Here is a 6210-nt window from a genome sequence, read left to right on the forward strand (position 1 = left end):
CCGTGCCTGGTTTACGGACCATGGTATTTCTGCTTTAAATTGTCCCGCCAACTCCCCTGACCTTAGCCCCATAGAAAATCTGTGGGGTATTGTGAAAAGGAAGATGCAGAATGCCAGACCCAAAAACGCAGAAGAGTTGAAGGCCACTATCAGAGCAACCTGGGCTCTCATAACACCTGAGCAGTGCCAGAAACTCATCGACTCCATGCCACGCCGCATTAACGCAGTAATTGAGGCAAAAGGAGCTCCAACCAAGTATTGAGTATTGTACATGCTCATATTTTTCATTTTCATACTTTTCAGTTGGCCAACATTTCTAAAAATCCCTTTTTTGTATTAGCCTTAAGTAATATTCTAATTTTGTGACACACGGAATTTTGGATTTTCATTTGTTGCCACTTCAAATCATCAAAATTAAATGAAATAAACATTTGAATGCATCAGTCTGTGTGCAATGAATAAATATAATGTACAAGTTACACCTTTTGAATGCAATTACTGAAATAAATCAAGTTTTTCAAAATATTCTAATTTACTGGCTTTTACCTGTATATATATATATGTATATATATATATATATATATATATATATATATATATATATATATATATATATATATATATATATATATCTACATCCTGAAAATATGCAAACAAAACTGTGTTTAGATAATTGATACTTCAAACTTGCATAAATAAATATTAAGGAATATAACATAATTTGGCTTCTGAGAGTTTCAAAATGTAATGAATAAAATGCTAAAGTTGTTGATAAACAAGCAATTATTTTAATAATTAAATATGGTCATTTTAAATGAATTATTATGATAATTTAAAATCAATTATTTCAAATATGTTTATTTTAATGTATAATTCTATGGCTGGATGTAATAAGGAGTCAGGAAAAAATACAAATAAAAATACAATTAATTTTGATGTTTTTAGCAAAATATAGTAAACATGTATTTAGCTTTTTTTTTGTAAATTAATAAATATATTTATATTTTTAAGATAAACATAATAATACAATTTATCTCTAGTCTGGATGATTTAGTTCTTGTCACCATGTTGTCCTCCTGTCATGAAAAAAGGCTGTCCTCACTCAGGTCCGCATGGAGCTGGAGGGGGCGTGGCTTCCAGCTCCGGCTGAAAATCGGGAGATTTTCGGGAGAATATTTGTCCCGGGAGGTTTTCGGGAGAGGCGCTGAATTTCGGGAGTCTCCCGGAAAATTTGGGAGGGTTGGCAAGTATGATCTTATTCACCATTTGATTGGCAGCAGTTAACGGGTTATGTTTAAAAGCTCATACCAGCATTCTTCAGCATCAAGGGTTGGAATTGGGGGTTAAATCACCAACAATTATTCCCGGGCGCGGCGCCGCTGCTGCCCACTGCTCCCCTCACATCCCAGGGGGTGAACAAGGGGATGGGTCAAATGCAGAGGACAAATTTCACCACACCCAGTGTGTGTATGACAATCATTGGTACTTTAACTAAACTTTAACTTTACACATACAAACTGTAGCACACAAAAAAGCACATTTAATAAAAAAAAACGTTATTATGGTCTTACCTTTACTTATAAGTGCAGGAACAGTGGTGTTCGTGTTGGAGGAGTTGTGAATGAATGAAATATGAAATCTGTGCTGCAGTCTGCAGGTGTACCTAATGTTGTGTCCCTGCAGTCGTTCACGGCTCCTCCGGCGCGAGCATTGTTGTTTTTGCACTTTTTGGCTTCTTGTTAAGTGACTTATTTTGGGTGGATTCGGTCTTGCACGTGGAGGGTTTGGGTGCGGGCTTTGGTTGGTGTGGCGCTCCCGTCGGGGGGTGCATTCTGCGGCGGGGGTGCATTAACCGGCACCAGGAGGCGGGATTACTGCGAGCCTCAGCCAGTCCGTCTTCGCAGCAGTTTTATGATCGCTCAGCACAATAAATACTTTACACACATACAGTTGTTGACAAAATACACTGTACATTATATACCTCAGCTAACTAAACTATGGAAATGTATAATATAATTCATATAGCAATACGGTCTCACTGCACAGCAGGCCAGCAGTTAGCCGAGTCCGCAATCCATGTTGAGGCACTGAGTGACGTGCCTCAACTGGCTGCTGTTCACCGCACCGTCTCTTCTCAGTATTTGAACGGCAAATGTGAAAATTCAGCGATTTTGAATAAAAATAATCTAAAACTGGTGAAGTTAAATGGAAAATAACTTTATAGTATAATCACTGAATACATATAACAATTTAATTTTTTTTTTTTCTTTTTACATTTTTTTTCTTTCCATGACTGCTTGTCACTGACCTATATGTGTATATATATATACCTCAGTGGTTCTTAACCTTGTTGGATGTACCTAACCCCATCAGTTTCATATGCGCATTCACCGAACCCTTCTTTAGTGAAAAATAAAATGTTTTTTTTTTTCAAATTCAAGACAAAGTTATATGTTTTTGGTAACACTTTAGTATGGGGAACATATTCTAAGTAACAAAGACTTATTTAGAGTTTTTTGGACACTAGGGTAACATATTCTAAGTAATAAAGCATACTTGCCAACCTTGAGACCTCCGATTTCGGGAGGTGGGGGTGGAGGGGGCGTGTTTGGGGGCGTGGCTAAGAGGGGAGGAGTATATTTACAGCTAGAATTCACCAAGTCAAGTATTTCATATGTATATATATATATATATATATACATATACATAAATATATATATATATATAAATATATATATATATATATATATATATAAATACTTGAATTTCAGTGTTCATTTATTTACACATATACACACACATAACACTCATCTACTCATTGTTGAGTTAAGGGTTGAATTGTCCATCTTTGTTCTATTCTCTGTCACTATTTTTCTAACCATGCTGAACACCCTTTCGCAGGTACCCAGAAAGGTTTCGAGTACCACCAAAAAAACTGAGTCTCTGAAGACAGTATAAAAATCTGTGTTAAAGGTGTACAAATACTGTTTGTATAATAAGCATGTTATTTTTTTACAAATGAGGGCTTAGAGTTCAGTACTAAAAAAAAAGAAAAAAAGAATGTGGCTTCAGTACAGTTTTTTAATTGAGCTGCTGCATTTTTTGGTTGGGTTGTTTATTTATTTTGAGGAACTTCTACATTTCTAAAAGGGGAGGAATGTTATTGAGTGATTTATGTTTGTCTGTTGCCATCTCCTGGTGAATGTTGGCTATAGCGTACTGGGGTTACTTTTTGGTTGGCCAACGATTTACGTGGTGTTGCGCACCTGACGTCAAGTGTGTTGAGTCTGTTCTGAAGTCGACAGTAAAGAGACGTACTTCATCACCTCGCCTGGTTATTGCCTCCAACTCAATATATTACAACAACATTGCTGTTTACGGCAGACGAACTGCTTTACGGTAGGATAAAACATGACTGCTGTTGTTGTGTGTTGTTGCCGCGCTGGGAGGACGTTAATGAAACTGCCTAACAATAAACCCACATAAGAAACCAAGAACTCGCCCTCGATCATTCTACAGTTATAACGTGTGTTGTGGGAAAGCGGACGTGAATACAGGCTGTTGACACGTCACTCAGGTCCGCATGGAGCTGGAGGGGGCGTGGCTTCCAGCTCCGCCTGAATTTCGGGAGATTTTCGGGAGAAAATTTGTCCCGGGAGGTTTTCGGGAGAGGCGCTAAATTTCGGTAGTCTCCCGGAAAATTCGGGAGGGTTGGCAAGTATGACATATTCTAAGTAATAAAGACTTAATTTAGAGTTATTTGGTTAGGGTTATAATAAGGTCATGCCGAATAAGGCATTAATAAGTACTTAATAATGACTAGTTAAGAGCCAATATGTTACTAATTTGCATGTTAATAAGCAACTAATTAATGGTGAATATGTTCCCCATACTAAAGTGTTACCATGTTTTTTTACTGGTGCATAAAATGAAGTGTGCATGAACATCACCTTGTTCAAACAACAAAACCAACACAGTGCATAAACTCACAACAAATGACACACCTGCAAACCAGTCAGCTGTTGTCGTATCCGTAATACGCCGATAGGGAGAAGTTTTTATTTACACGATTGAGTCGGGTGTGTTTTGACCTCCGCCGAACCCCTGAGCCCGACTCACCGAACCCAGGTTAAGAACCACTGGTCTAGCATTAAAAGATTACAGTTGGTACAAAATGCGGCTGCTAGACTTTTTGACAAGAACAAGAAAGTTTGATTATATTAAGCCTATACTGGCTCACCTGCACTGGCTTCCTGTGCACTTAAGATGTGACTTTAAGGTTTTACTACTTACGTATAAAATACGACACGGTCTAGCTCCGTCCTATCTTGCTGATTGTCCGGCAAGAAATCTGCGTTTGAAGAACTCCGGCTTATTAGTGATTCCCAGAGCCCAAAAAGTCTGCAGGATATAGAGCGTTTTCTATTCGGGCTCCATTACTCTGGAATGGAATGGTAACAGTTAGAGTTAGAGAAGCATTTAAGTCCCATCTTAAAACTCATTTGTATACGCTAGCCTTTAAATCAGGCCTGGGCAAATTAAGGCCCGGGGGCCACATGGGGCCCGTTAAGCTTTTCAATCTGGCCCGCCGGACATTCCCAATATATATTTTTTAGATCTTTAAGATGGAAAGTGCAGCTGTCATTATGATGTGCAGTGATGTTTTCAAACTACCGTAAGTCTTGAACTATACAAAGTAATTCAATGGTTGGAATCTGCGCTTTTCAATCTCAATCAATCAATGTTTATTTATATAGCCCTAAATCACAAGTGTCTCAAAGGGCTGCACAAGCCACAACGACATCCTCGGTACAAAGCCCACATACGGGCAAGGAAAAACTCACCCCAGTGGGACGTCGATGTGAATGACTATGAGAAACCTTGGAGAGGACCGCATATGTGGGTAACCCCCCCCCCTCTAGGGGAGACCGAAAGCAATGGATGTCGAGTGGGTCTGACATAATATTGTGAGAGTCCAGTCCATAGTGGATCCAACATAATAGTAAGAGTCCAGTCCATAGTGGGGCCAGCAGGACACCATCCCGAGCGGAGACGGGTCAGCAGCGCAGAGATGTTCCCAGCCGATGCACAGGCGAGCGGTCCACCCCGGGTCCCGACTCTGGACAGCCAGCACTTCATCCATGGCCACCGGACCTGTGCCCCCCCCCCCCCCCCCCCCCCCTCAAGGAAAAGGGGAGCAGAGGAGAAAAGAAGAGAAACGGCAGATCAACTGGTCTAACAGGGGGTCTATTTAAAGGCTAAAGTATACAAATGAGTTTTAAGATGGGACTTAAATGCTTCTACTGAGGTAGCATCTCTAACTGTTACCGGGAGGGCATTCCATAGTACTGGAGCCCGAATGGAAAACGCTCTATAGCCCGCAGACTTTTTTTGGGCTCTGGGAATCACTAATAAGCCGGAGTTCTTTGAACGCAGATTTCTTGCCGGGACATATGGTACAATACAATCGACAAGATAGGATGGAGCTAGACCTTGTAGTATTTTATACGTAAGTAGTAAAACCTTAAAGTCACATCTTAAGTGCACAGGAAGCCAGTGCAGGTGAGCCAGTATAGGCGTAATATGATCAAACTTTCTTGTTCTTGTCAAAAGTCTAGCAGCCGCATTTTGTACCAACTGTAATCTTTTAATGCTAGACATAGGGAGACCCAAAAATAATACGTTACAGTAGTCGAGACGAGACGTAACGAACGCATGAATAATGATCTCAGTGTCGCTAGTGGATAAAATAGAACGAATATTAGCGATATTACGGAGATGAAAGAAGGCCGTTTTAGTAACACTCTTAATGTGTGATTCAAAGGAGAGAGTTGGGTCGAAGATAATACCCAGATTCTTTACTGATTCGCCTTGTGTAATTGTTTGGTTGTCAAATGTTAAGGTGGTATTTTTAAATAAATGTCGGTGTTTAGCAGGACCGATAATCAGCATTTCCGTTTTCTTGGCGTTGAGTTGCAAGAAGTTAGCGGACATCCATTGTTTTGCATGATATACTAGTTACTATGGCAATCTCATTAGTTACTATGGTCATCTAATTAGTTACTACGGTAATGTAAGTCACAGCAGCTCAGACGAGGCACCAAGCAGTGTGGGTGGGGAGCGTTTCCACAGAGTGTTTCCAGAGCCTGAAATGCGGGTGTCAGAGACAGACGTGGAAGCAGATTTGTACAAGAAAGTTGTAAAGCTTAA

This window comes from Nerophis lumbriciformis, linkage group LG21, assembly GCF_033978685.3.
Source record: "Nerophis lumbriciformis linkage group LG21, RoL_Nlum_v2.1, whole genome shotgun sequence".
NCBI lineage: Eukaryota > Metazoa > Chordata > Actinopteri > Syngnathiformes > Syngnathidae > Nerophis > Nerophis lumbriciformis.